Raw genomic sequence first — 15,205 nt, 5'->3', positions numbered from 1 at the left:
GTCCAGATGATACTTCACCACCTAAAATTTGAGGTGATGTATTACATTTACAATGCTCAATCAAGACAAATCCTTAATACTTCGTCAGACCCAAAGTTAGTTGGAGTAGGCGAGGTACGGTACGGCATATTAGATAGTACCAGGGTACGTTCCGGTATACCGGACCGTACCCAGGGTACGTTCCGGCAGTACCCCGGGGGACATAGACCCTCTCAGCAATAGTATCCCAGCTGAGCACATGTACACTCTAGGCCTACTCTCTACTCTAGTTTGGGCACAAGCTCAGCTACGATTAGCTCTAGTACTATAGCCCGCTTACATTAACTGCCGCTGGCCAGCGGCAGTTAATGTAAGCGGACTATAGTATACTACTACTACTAGAGCTAAGTTACTATAGACCGAATAATTCTGTCCCATATAAAAACTTTTTATTATATTATTGGTGAGGTTATTAGGAACAGACGGGGCTCATGAAATTTCAGTGAGATACGGCATGCGCAAAATCATGCACTGCGAATGCGGCCGTTCGCGCTATTGGCGCGGAAAAAAAAGCTACCGTTTCCTATCTACCATGGCTTGAACCATTGCTACTGAAATATGTGTATACAATTCATTTCTAATCGTTATTCACTTTCTTAAGAATTGTTTTCAGAAACCCGCCTTCATCTTAAACTGTATATTAAATTACAGTCGCCATTTAACAACAATACAGACAATCAGAGCGCGAGTCTATCGAGGCCTCTGCAGATGCCACACGATATCAAGCGAGAACCTAGGGGGGTATTGTTAAGCCTCGCTCTGAATGGCTTCCTTGAGTTGTTTGTTCACAATGGTGCGAAACGTAAATTAATAACAAGTTAATGAAGTGGGGTGTCTGAAAAACAATCTTCATTAGAGTGATACACGATTGCACCAGTACACATGATATACCACATATCAGTAGCAGGTAAAGCATGTGAAGAAAAGGGAACGCGTGAGGATATTTTCGCACGCGCATGCATTGCAATGCGAGTCTCAACGAAATTTTCAATGCAGCACCGTCTCTGTACCAATAAACCCTCACAAAAAATATAAAAGGTATTATATGGGACAGAATTTATATCGGCTAAGTTACTAGAGCTCACGAATAGGTTAGTTTTGCGCTGATAGGGTCTATGTCCCCCAGGGTAACTGCCGGAACGTACGCCTGGTTACCGATCGGCATATACCGGAACGTACCCTGGATACTAAATACGGCGCAAATCCACCTTTAGGCACTTAGGTATCACGAAGTGATTCACAGTATTTGTGGTATCATCAACTGAATGCACAGACTTTCCGTATATAAGGAATGATGCAAAAACCCTTAAAGTCATACAAGTATAACCTTAGGCTTATGTATTACGAAGTATAGTTAAGGTTAGGGTTAGGGCTAGGGTTTAAGTTTAGGTTTTTGCATCATTCCTTGATATACGGAAGTACTGTGCTGCAGTTGATGATACCACAGCAATCTGTGTCATCATTTGTGTACCTAAGCAGCCGTCAACAAGTGGAATTGTGACCCTAAATAACTACTTACTAATATGACGGACCGTAACCTCGCCTACTCCATAAGCGAGTCTAGGGGGGGTCGCCTAGCCTACTCCCTAACCACTAACATATACAGCTAGATTGTTACCAGCGCGTACGTTCCGGATATATTCCGCGGACAATACAGGGTACGTTCCGGTATACCGGACCATAACAGGGTACGTTCGGGCAGTACCCTGGCCGGGGACTTAGTAGCACGACCAGCTGTGGCCCGAACGATTGTCATAATACAGACGACACCTTCAATAACAAAAAACACTATCACCTCTGCAGATCTAGATGAATAAACATCATCGTATAATATCCCAAATAAAATATGTCTATGACCACCTATTTGACTTCGCCTTGTTTGAAATATGAACAGTATAACAGGCATAAGGCCATGATTATGACAAAGATTGACGAATGCTACAAGTCAAACTGAGAATTATATAGATTAGGATATAAAATAAGTACATTATTACCTATATTAGTCAAAACGACGTATATAGTTCTGCTCCAGCAATATCACGTAGAATATTACTAGAAATGTCTAATTGAAATCCGTTTAAATCGTGGTAATCTGGCGCCAACACTAAATTGGTTGCCAAGGAAAAATTGCTCGAATTCGGTTACAACGTGACATGTTGCTACGGGTGTTTAGCAGAGAATTGTATTGTCCCGCGGATGCTTATATACGACTATATGAGCTGTAGAGAAGTATCTCTGGGCTGTATCTCGGTATTGAGGCACAAGTAAATAAATCCGTGGTGCTTAGATGAACGGGTTACCACATGTCTTTCAAGTTTTCAGACACAGGTGTCATATCGTTTGACCCAATATACGTAAGTACGCGTAGTTGCCATTCTGCTTTCATGTGTTAGTTGTGGCCGTGGTTAGTCCGGGGCGCGATCCTCCCATAGCGTTGGCCCCAACACAGCCTCGTTTCTATTATCACGAGCGTCCGTGCTTGCGTTACGTGAGATTGCCACGTTCATTAATTACAATCAAGGAGGTATGTTAGATACGTTACGGTACTGTTACTATCGCTGAGCATTGCGTACGGGATGCGGCCGAGGCGAATTGGGCATGGTCGTGCGTTTGTGCTGGCATGCGTGCGAAAAGTGTCGGTGGACGCTATGAAATCTGTTATCACACCCGCGTTCGAAGTATGCGGGTTTCGAAACTGTAAAACAGGAAGTCAGTCAACTGATTTTCGTGCGACTGACGCGATTCAATTAGACATTCTAGTAACAGCAGCTGATATTGGACAAACTAAGTGACGCGTTTGGCCTATAATCTCGTAATGTCTACTTATTAATACACAAGGTGCCAGTTACTCTAGCATTGTTAAAATTGACATAATCGATGGGCTATTATGCCTGTTAATCACAGTTGTCCTGCTTCTAGGGCTAGAATGTATCTCTTAATTCACGGTATAATCTGCTAATTCTCACAAAGCATATCAACTTTCCAATCGGCTTTTACCCGCCATGTTTAGCGAGGCGCTCAGCGGAAACCAAAAAAGACTCCGCTAGAGAAGAATACTGACAGAATAGTACAAAAGCTGCGACAATGGCTCCACGGCGAAATTACACACCAAGAGCAAGTTGAAACGATGTTCACAAATGGTCTGGGCCATTTGAAAACCTTAGATGGGAATTGTTCTGCGGATGTAGGGGTTGGTTCATGAGGACCGCAGATCGGTTTAATTTTCCTTTGTTCGATCCCATTACGGTTTAAGTCACAGTCGAATGATAGGCAAACATCGGCGCGCGAATTGCATAAATTTGTTGAATTCGTTCGTCAAAAAAGTCGCTGTAACACCGTACGTACCAGCGCATCTAGCTGCACTGATGGTTACAAGAAGGTGGACGTATATACTGATTCATTTGGTAAATATCACATTTGTTGTAGTGTTCTTTGGCGTATCTTGCATAGGCAATAGGTGAGCTTGCTACGTTAGGACTGGATTGCCGTGGCCGCCAGAGTATTTGCCGGCAGTCAGTTGGGCTAAGAGCTAGACACTACGTGTTTGCTGCAAGCCACTTGAAGTATCTAACCTAGCAATACCGATTTCTTGGAGCTAGGGGACATAGGATGATACTTTCGATAGACCCTATCACTATCAGCTAATCCTCATAGGGTCTATGTCCCCGGGTACGGTGCCGGAACGTTACGCGCTGGTCACTATTGATATGGTTAGGCGGGTTGAGGAATTAGGGGTAGGATTAGGGTTCAGGGTTGGTTAGAGAGTAGGGGGTTAGGCGGACTCCCTAGACTCGTTAGTGAGTAGACGAGGTACGTTCTGGCATATTAGATAGTACCAGGGTACGTCCGCGGATATTACGCGACCGTACCACGGGTAACGTTCCGGCAGTACCCCGGGGGACATAGACCCTCTCAGCATCAGTAGGCCTATCACTATCAGCCCTTACTCCTTAGTTTTAGACTTTTAATGAACGGCTTTGGATAGGGATGGAGTGATGATGCAGTATAAAGTAGAGTTTTATGTTACTTTGTCTAAGGCAGACATAGTAATTGAACAATATTTTAATCCTTCTATACCTTTTTGTTTAATTACTTAAATAATGTGAAATAACGGCCAGAACAATCATTTGTTGATAGAAATTCGAAGATGGCCGCACAGACATGCGTCACAGGAAGAATGTCACGTGACCAGTTTCGTATTGAATAGCATCGTAGAATATAGTATTGGGTATCGTCTTTGTTTGTGTTCGTCATAGAGTTATATATTAGACCCCTATATATATTATTATATAATATATAATAATATAATAATATATTAATATATTATATATATATATATTATATAGATATAATATATATATATTATTATATATATATAATATATTTATTATATATATATATATATATAATATATATATTATATATTATATATATATATATTATATAATATATATAATATATAATAATATAATATAATATAATATATATTAATATAATATATATATATATAATATATATATAATAAATATATATAAGATATATATATATATATTAGACCCCTAAATATATTATATATTTATACAACTCTATGTGTTCGTCTCAGATACCAGGGCAGAATACCATAATAGAAATACCAGAGAATATAAATCAAGATTTATTTATATGCTCTGGAAATACACTCTAGAATAGCTATAGAATACTGAATAGCTTTAGTTAGCTTTATATATATATTATGTTCCACGTCGTATTTCTTCTTACTCTTTCTCATGATCGATCAGGAGTAAATAATAAAAATTTGTATCGATTCAATCCTGATTTCATATATTTTATATATAATTATTAGGTGTTTTTAATAAAATGGTCCTGTGTGAATGTACTCCATTGTAACATATGTGGCAACGTTAATCATTGCTATAAATGTAAAATTACAGCGTAAGGTCTAGAGTAGGAAGTGGAGGAGGAGGAGGTAGCAGTACGACGATAGTGGGTGCCTCCGTGGCCCAGTGGTAGGCGTCATGCACTGTCCACTGAATGCTGCGAGTTTAAACCCCGGCAGGGGCAGTGAATTTTCTCAAGGTGTAAAAACCTGGCTCTCAACATTGGAGACTGTGAATCTCCCGTGGCTCGGATGACCACGTAAAATGGCGGTCCCGTCTCCATAAATCTGAGCCAATGGGGACGTAAAAGAACCACTGAGGGCGCCATTCTCATAAGTAACCACTTTCAGTGTCATTCGGCTAAAGGCTAACTACCTGGCTTTACACCAAGCTAGGTCACACCTCATAGCTATAGCTATAGCCCTGGACGTTAATTCCTTACAGAATGTCCCTGCGTTATTATCCACGTAATCGTGGGCTACGCAGTAAGCGATCCAGATTCCCGCGGCAACGAGGATGCGAATGAACGCGCCGTCACGGATGCTGCAGAGGTCTGCCAGTCGTCGCGGCGATCACAGCCTCTCTACCGTAATTCAATTGTTGTCTTAATTGTAATTATCCCTTAATTAGAGTATATCATGGAGGTATTCATGCAGGTCTGTTAGTATCTTGTATCTTGTATCTGGTTCCCTCTCTTGTATTTCACAAGGCACCCGAATCAACGAGTGCGGGGTTCATCTAGAAAACAAAGGGATAAAGCGTCGCCTCTATTCTCTACATGTTAGTGTCACGGATCGCCAGAATTTTCCGTACATAATCTAATTCTGGTTTTAATAGTCCATGGTTACCCTTTCAGTTTATCTATTTTCTTGTCCCTCCTTATATTTTTTATAACTATCACAATTATATAAATGTTCCATATCTTCTTTCATACTCGTTATTACATCTATTACACTTATCATCGCTAAAAATTATTTTAAAGTATCCTTTTAGGTCAATCATGCAGTTTGTCATTTAAATGCAAAACACGAATCGTTAAATGATAACTTTCATATATTCCTTCAATCCGTATGTTTTCAATGTTTATCATGTTCATTTTTGTTTGCTCTAGTTTTCAATTGTCTCTTTTAATTACTCGTTTAGTATAGAATCTTTGACTTTTTTTCCAGCGCTCTTTTTGGCTTTAATTTTATGGCTGTAATGATATTTCTAGTTCGTATTCATCTAGTATTATTTGGATTTCATTTCCCCAGTTTCTTCCTTCCTTTTTGATCTGCTGTATAAAAACTTTCTTCATTAATCTATTGTTTTCCAACTTAATTATATATTGAAGTAGCATAAGTTTTTTGTATGCTATTTTATCAGTTATTGGTAAAATTCCCAACTCTATCCTTAATGCTTCCAATGGTGTTTTACTATGGGCTTTTGTTATTTTACGTATACATTCATTTTGAAAGCCCTCTAACATTTTAAATTCTTCCTTAGTTATGTTGGTCCACGTTTCACTGTTGTTCAGGAAAGGAGGTATTACTGTACATTCATATAATTTGACTCTTGCTTCTATGGTATGGTTACCATAATTTTGCTCCTCCGTCCCTGAAACTATTTCTCTCATCATGAATCTACATTTATCGGATCGTGCCTTTATCATGTCCTTAAACCCCCCTTTGTCATTAAATAGATCGCCTAGATATGTATATTTAGTGCATTTTTTGATTACCTGATTTCCTAATAATATATCTTTCTCTATCCTTTCTTTATTTGAGAATTTCATGACCATTGTGTTTGTTTTGTTTAAATTAAATTAAATTCTAATCTTTTTGATTGTGCTAATCTGTGACATGAGTGAGCGATTTTTGTAATTGTTATATGATCTCCTATTCCTAAAATATCATCCATATATAGTAAAGGTCCGATTTCTATTGTGTCACTATACATGTATTTCACATTATTTAGGAAATTTAAACAGTCCAAAGTCATGCAGCATAGGACTGGTCCTAATATAGTTCCTTGTTTAACTATTTCTTTTGTTATGAAATTATCCGTTTTTCCTACTGGTGTTTCTAAATTGATTATTGCTTTTTCGTTCATTTAAAAAATTAAATTGTTAGTGGTTTCCATGAAGGTCTAACATTAAAGTTTCTCATACGTTTCTGCTTACATTTAGGATTACGATTTACTTATTACCAGTTTGATCGTATAAGAACGGACGAAGAATATTATCTTGGCAGTCAACGGTGACCGACGTCACAGCGCCATTTGCCCATACATTAGCATAGCTGGAAATCGTAGCACGATGCTGCGAGTGCAGTAAAGCATGTGAATCAGATTTTAACATGCACACGTGCTGTCAGCCTGCCCGGCTCCAGTTTAAAATTACAAGACCGACCGAAGAATATTATCTTGGCAGTCAACGGCGACCGACGTTGCAGCGCCATTTGCCCATACATTAGCATAGCTGGGAATCGTGGTGCGATGCTGCGAGCTAAGTGAAGCATGTAGATCAGATTTGACCATGCACACGTGCTGTCAGCCTGCCCAGCTCCAGTTTGAACGTATAATTAAGAACGGTCGAAGAACATTATCTTGGCAGACAACGGCGACCGACGTTGCAGCGTCATTGGTCCATACATTAGCATAGCTGGGAATCGTGACGCGATGCTGCGAGAAAAGTGAAGCATGTAGATCAGATTTTACTATGCACACGAGATATTACTATCTACGAGATATTTATTTTTTGCGGAGGAACGACAACCGGCACCTCGCTGTCTGCCATTTTTGACACGGGAATATGACAAAAGGTGGCGCCAGTATGCAGTGATCAGATCCGCAAATGATATTCGCACCGCGGTGCGAATAAGGACACATTTGCTGCTATTCGCACCGCGGCGATGCGAACAAGGACACGTTTGCTGCTATTCGCACCGGGCCATTTGCTGCATTCGGCATGTTTAGATTAAATTGACGCAGATTATTGCAGTTAGAACATAGAAGGCCAAGCCATGACATGAGTTTATCTCAATGTATGGTTCATAAGATACAGATATATCGTCATATTCAAGAGTGTAATTTACAGAAGGGTCATTATTAGCCTTATTTACAATTATCTACGAGAGAGAAGACCAAGAGCTGCCGGTCTGGAATGCTTTAGGAACAAAACGAAAACGCATTTGAGACGAAAACTCCGTAGAAACCGGGACATATGTCAGATAACAGTTTACGGTGTCCTGTCACCTGTGTTGAGAAAGATTCAGAGATTCGCGAGTCAATGCAGCCAGATGGTCATTTGTGAGCTGCTGCTAGAAGGCCAAACTCGGAACGCAAGTGTTTCTAAAGATTAAAATATTTTAGTAAAATATACGCTGAATAGAAAGCGCGCACATCATTCCGAAATCCGCACATGAAATTTCGTCGATCATGGTGAATTTTCATTAATAGCTCGCGACTGCGGTAAAGTATATACTTTTAAAATGGAGAATATTTGACGCTACCGTTGGCAAAAAGTTAATCCTATCACTTCAATGATAATAAGAATTACCCGGCTGACGGTAACTCTATAAAATGTATGATCAAATAGATGGAATGTCTGCTCCACTACGATAAATAGTCGACACACACAGCACACACAACACACACAACAACACACACACACACACACACACACACACACACACCACGCAGCGACCAACATACCGACACAACACACCAACACCACAGCACACACACACACACCAAACACACACAACACCACACACACACACCACACAAAACACAACACACACAACCACACACCACACACACACACAAGTGGGCGCCGGATGCTGCGGAGCGAAGTAGAAGCATGTACGATCAGATTTTACATGCACACGTTGACTGTCAGCCCTGACCGCGGCTCCACTTTGGAACGTATAATTACGGCCGAAGAATATTATCTTGGCAGTCAACGGCGACCGAGGTTGCAGCGCATTTGCCTTACATTAGCATAGTTGGGAATCGTGGCGCGAAATGCTACGAGCGAAGCTAAAGCGGAGTAGACATCAAGATTTTTTTACCATGCACACGCGCTGTCAGCCTCGCCCGGCCTACAGTTTGAACGTATAGACGGACCCGAAGAATATATCTTTGGCTAGTCAAACGCGACCGACGGTTGCCAGCGTCATTGGTCCATCATTAGGCTAGCTGAGATCGTTGCGCGATGGCTGCGAGCAAAGTGAGCATGTAGAGAGATTTGTACTATGCACACGAGCTATTACTATCTACGAAGATCATATTAAATTTTTTTACGAGGAGACGAAACCGGCACTTGCTGTCTGGCCATTTTTGACTCGGATGTTGACAAATAGGTGGGCGGCCAGCTGTGCATGATCAGATCCCGATAGGAATCACCAGCAGGTGGCGAATAAGGAACACATTTAGTGGCTATTCGCACCGCGGGGTGCGAACAAGCGACACGTTTGCTTGCTATTCGCCACCGCGGCACATTTGGCTTGCTTTACGCATGCTTAGAGTTATGACGCAATTATTGTAGTAGAACATAGAAGGCAAGACATGACATGAGTTTCCTACAATGTAATGTTACATAAGTACCAATAATGTAATATCAAGAGTGGTTTTAAGAATTCTTATAACGCTCTTGGTAAATATATATATTCTAAATCTTGAGATATACTATATATACATATATTAGGTTAACCCAGGTTTATTTCAAGTTGGGCTCTTCCAGCGTTCAACAACTATTAACGCACAAAATTTGTTTGACCAAATATGTTGGGTTGTGTGGTCGAAACCTTGTAGAGAAGGAGAGGGCGTAACGTAATCAATTGAGCAGGGGATTTGGAGTAGGAGAATGTCTAATTTACAATTATCGCCGGAAGAGGGACAAACAAGACGTCGGGTCTGAAGCTTAGACACAAGACCGACGAACTGCATTTTGGACGGTCCCTAGAACCGACATATGGCTAATAAACCAGTTACGGTGTCTGTCGAACCTGTGTTGAGAAGGGATTTAGGGATTCGCGGAGTAAATCGCAACGGGCCAGATTGGTGGACTTTGTGAGCTTTTGACTTGGGCTAGAAGGCCAAACTCAAACGCCAATGATTTTAAACGTAACAATATTTTAGATAAAATTACGCTGGAATAGAAAGCGGGACAGCATCAGTACCGAAAGTCCGCACATGAATTTTTACGCATTCATGTGGAAGATGATTCATTAAATAGCCTCCGGACATGCGGTTAAAGATATAATTTTAAAAGTGAGACGGAAAAAAGTTGCCGCTACAGCTTGGCATAGGAAAGTGTAAATCTCATCACTTATCAATGATAATCACAGGATTACCCGCGCCTAGCACGTAACCTATATGGAACCAGTTGAAAGATCGGAGATCATAGATGGGCGATGTGCCTGCTATCCCTAGGGCATAATAGTCGACCACACACACAGCACACACACCACACACCCCGGCCCCCCGCACACACACACAAAGTGCGACGCGTCTGCGAGCGAAGTGGCAAGCCCGTGGGAGAGTCAGCATCATATCTTCAACGCCATGGACGCGCACACGCTGCTGTCCAGCCATGCACGGCGCATTGCGAAATTTGTTTTCCCACTTGAGTTCGGCGGACCACCTAGATAGTGTTTTGGCTAATAATTGTTTTTATATAGTACTGGTTGGATTATAAGTTAGTGTTAGTAGGTTAGGGGTTCGGTTACGGCGGTACGGCGTTAGGGTTTAGCGATAGTGTGTACTGTTTTTACATTGTTGCTTCGAGGAAGTCGAGTGCGCTGATTGGCTGGGTCGCGGAGACTACAAGTGGAAAAAATGTTTGCCGCCCGGCTCCACTTTGAGGAGGATGTACAACAGGTAAGCCTTCGCAATTGTTTCACTAGTTTCGTATACTAGAAATGACTTTTTTGGGCGATTTTTTTTGCTGAAGAATTCGGCACTAGATTGCAATAATTTGGGCATGTATCACCAAGTTCAGTGCCTGCGTCGGACGTCTAAGAAAGGATTAGAAGTAAAATTGGTTTTGTTGGTGTATTGTGCCATTGCAGCTAGTGGCGTAGCCATGGTCGCGGTCGCAATCTGTTTTTGTGTATGAAATGTAGATCAGACCCTTTATGTAGAAATTCGCATCAATAGAACTGGCAACAGTTTTCACGAGGAGCTATAGAGCGCATGAGATGGCTGTAGTTCATTTTTAACATGAATAAAGTGTAGTGATTGATGGTAAGCGAAGTAGAGAGTGTGAGTATTTTATGGAGATTAACTAATCTGTTCGATGCTTATTCAGGCCTGCCGCCTATGGACGCCCTCTACTGTTGTACCTTATATGTAATCAGAGCATATAAATCAACGTGAGGTTGATTTATATGCTCTGATATAATATCATATATGAATGATATTATGGGTCGTAAAATCCGTCACAACCAATCACAACCCATTTGAACTATGTGTCTGCTTGTGCTGCCATCTATATTCCGCTCAGATCATTCCTGTGTGTCACATGTGTGTTTGTTAGCGGGACTGCTGCGGTCCCGTGCCTGGACACGTGTTATAAGATAGTTGCGGAAAGTTATCTCTGCGGTGGACCTTGTCACGATGGATCACAGGTCGATAGAACACACAGCTGAAAGGATTTATGCATGAAACATTTTTACGTTAATGCGGTATAGACAAAAGTATAACGTCGTCGGGTAAAAATGTGTGCGCGTGCCTGCTTGCGTGCCTTCGTGTCTCTAAGCTCTTGTGTGCTTGGGTGCGTGCGCGCCGGTGTATTATGTGCGTGGGTGCACGCGCAGGTGTACTCTTTTCCTTCCTATCTATGTTGTGCATTTCCTATATTTTATTGTATTAATATTAATAACGATAATAATATATCAATATATATTTATTTATTTATTGATCGTATTTATATTATATTGTATTAACTAATTTTCCATCCATTCCACGTTCTCAACTTTCTGAAAACACTTGAAGCATAGCTTGCTTATCTTGGAATAAAATTTAGTTTATACTCCTTAGGTCCGTATGTGAGGCCATATATTCCTTCAAAAAATGGATGGGTTTCGCCCTTCGGTAGCTTCAATTCAAAGTTCTGCCAAGACATGCTTGTAAGAACAGAAAGAGTTCAACCTTTGCCAGGTTTTCTCCTAGGCATACGCGCCGGCCTGAAATGTAAGCAATATTAGCTGATCTCTCATCATGGTAACCATTTATTTACCAAGAGAAATATGGAATCATTTTGATTTTACTCGTGCATTTAATTACTCGATATTATCTGTTTAATTGTCAGTTAGATACGTACCGATCGAGAAGGGAATTAATGCTGGGTTCTTCACTAAACTGCCATCCTTGTCTATGAACCTTTCTGGGTTAAACCTTTCTGGGTCAGGGAAGTACGCAGGGTCCATCATGATAGCTGTCAAGTTGCCCAACACCCTTGTCCAGGCTGGGATGTTGTAGCCGTTCAACTCGATGCTTCCGTAACACATATGCAGGAATCACAGCGTACAATGTTTCCTAGAAACAGAAAGGAAATTGAGAGGCTGCGTCAAGGCCAAGTCAGTTGTTGCGCTATGTGATGTTTGTATGCGGTTACTTCTGACTCTTTTACCGATGGCCAACGTACGTTCCTAAGTTTTTTCTCATTTTTTTTTTTTCGCTGAAATTCGGCACTAGATTGCAATAATTTGATTATGCACGCAAGTTAGATACCTCGTGGACGTCTAGAAAGCATTAGAAGTAAAATTGGTTTTGTTGTGTATTGTGACCATTCCAGCTAGTGGCGTAGCCATGGTCGCCGCGTCGGCCATTTTTTTGTGTATGAAATGTTAGTCAGACAACTTTGTAGAAATTCGCATCATAGAACTGGCAAAAGTTTCGAGCGGAGCATAGAGATGAATCTGTAGTTATTTGAACATGAATAAAGTGTATTGTTGTGTAAGCGAAGTACAGTGTGAGTATTTTTAATTAATATCTGTTCGATGCTTATTCAGGCCTGCTGCCTATATGGGACGCTATCTACTTGTTGTTCACACCCTTTTAAATGTATAAAACGGCGAAGATATTACCTTCGGCAGTCAACGGCGACTGGACGTTGGCAGCGCCATGGCCCAATAATTAGATTAGCTGTGGAATCGTGGCGCGATGGCTGCGAGCGAAGTGAAAGCATGCGTAGATCAATTTTTACCATGCACACGTCGCTTGTCAGCCTGCCCGGCTTCGATGTTTTGAAACGTATAAGGAACGGCCGATAAGAATATTATCTGGCAGTCAACGGCGCACCGACGTTGCAGCGCCATTTTGGTCCATACATTAGCCATAGCTGGGATACGCTGGCGCGATGCTGCCCGAGCAAAGTTGTGAAGCATGATAGAAGATTTTCTATTGCACACAGCTATTACTATTACGAGTATTTACTTTTTAGGAGGAACGACAACCGGCACCTATTCCTGTCTGCCATTTTTTGCTCAGGGAATGAGACAAAAGGTGGCGCCAGTGTGCAGTGATCAGATCTTAAAGGAATAGCCGAGGTGCGAATAAGACACATTTGCTGGCTTATTCGACACGCGGCGGTGGCGACTTATAGGACACATTTTGCTGCTATTCGCACCGCGGCGAGGTGCGAACCATAGGACATTTGTGCTATTCGCACCGCGGCACATTTTGCCTGCTTTCGCATTTTAGAGTTATTGACGCATTATTGTAGTAGACATAGAAGGCAAGCCATGACCATGAGTTTACTCATGTTATGTTAATAATACAATATATGTAATCTCAAGAGTGTATTAAGAATTATCTTAATACGCTTTGGTAATATATATATCTAATATATATTATATATATATATATATATATATATATTTATATAATATATATATATATATATTATATATATTTATACCCAGTTATTTCAAGTTGTCTCAGTTTCAACAACTATTAACCAAAAAAATTTTGTGACAAATATTTTTGTGGTGCGAACTGGAGAGAAGGAAGGGCGTAACGTTGATCAAATTGACAGGGATTGGAGTAGAGAAATGTTATTAATGTCAATTTATCTAAAGAGAGAAGAAACAGAGCTCCAGGTCTGAATGTTTAGAAACAAACGAAACTGCATTTGGACGGATTCTAGAAACCAGATATATGCAATAACAGTTACCGGTGTCTGTCAACTGTGTTGAGAAGGATTTTAGGGATTCGCGTGAGGTCAATGCCAGCCAGATTGGAACTTTGTGAGCTGCTGCTGCGGAAGGCCAAACTCGAACGCAGTGTTCTAAATAATAATATTTTAGTTAAAATATACGCTTGAATAGAAAGCGCGCACATCATAACGAAATCCGCACATGAATTTTCAACATTCAGTGGTGAAATGTTCATTTAAATAGTCCGGACTGCGGTAAAGATATACTTTTAAATGAGAGAAAAAAAATTGACGCTACAGCTTGGCAGAAAGTTAAAATCCTATCATTTCAATGATAATAAGATTACCAGCTGACTAACTTAATGAAATTGAAATAGTCAATTAAGATCGAGCAATGTCTGTCCACTACATGGAATAGTCGGCACACACGGCTCACCACAAACACAAACACACACACACACACACACACACACACACACAACACACCAACACACAACAACGTGGCGCGATGCTGCCGAGCGGAAGTTGAAGCATGTAAGATAAATCTTACTATATGCACACAGATATTACTATCTACGAGATATTTATACTTTTTTTACGAAGGAAGGAAACAGGCACTTCTCGTGTTCTGCCATTTTTGAATCCAGGGGAATGTGACAAAAAGTTGGCGCCAGGCTGCATGTGATCAGATCCGAAAGGATTTCGCCACCGCGGTGCATAAGGACACATTTGCGCTATTTCGCACCGCCGCGGTGCGAACAAGGACACGTTTGCTTTCGCTATTCGCACCCGGCAATTTGCTGCTATTCGCATGCTTGAGTTATTGACGCAATTATTGTAGCTAGAACATAGAAGGCAAAGCCATGGCACATGAGTTTATCAAATATGTATGCTTACATTAATACAATATATGTAATATATCAAGAGTTGTATTAGACATTCTTATTACGCTCTTTGGTAATATATATCTATTTATATATATTATATATATGTATATTTATATAAATATATATATATATTATTATATTATTATTATATTATATTATTACCCAGTTTATTTCAAGTTGTTCAGTTTCAACAACTATTTTAACACAACAAATTTTATGACAAATATTTTTGTTGGTCGAACTGTAGAGAAGGAGAGGCG

At 40.6% G+C, this 15,205-nt stretch overlaps 1 protein-coding gene across 1 annotated transcript in view; it reads right to left on the bottom strand.

The window, feature by feature from the left end:
- Positions 1-4,193, bottom strand: part of LOC106814664 (transcription elongation factor SPT6-like) — a 30,328-nt gene extending 26,135 nt beyond the window's left edge. The window contains exon 1 of the mRNA XM_014819010.1: positions 4,117-4,193. The gene's annotated coding sequence lies outside the window, so the exon portion shown is untranslated. The remainder of the gene's footprint in view (positions 1-4,116) is intronic.
- Positions 4,194-15,205: the final 11,012 nt, after the last annotated feature.

The sequence above is a fragment of the Priapulus caudatus genome, unplaced genomic scaffold (assembly GCF_000485595.1).
Source record: "Priapulus caudatus unplaced genomic scaffold, Priapulus_caudatus-5.0.1 Scaffold960, whole genome shotgun sequence".
NCBI classification, from domain to species: domain Eukaryota; kingdom Metazoa; phylum Priapulida; class Priapulimorpha; order Priapulimorphida; family Priapulidae; genus Priapulus; species Priapulus caudatus.
The sequence above is the reverse complement of the archived record's forward strand: the minus strand, read 5'-3'. Positions and strand labels throughout refer to the sequence as shown.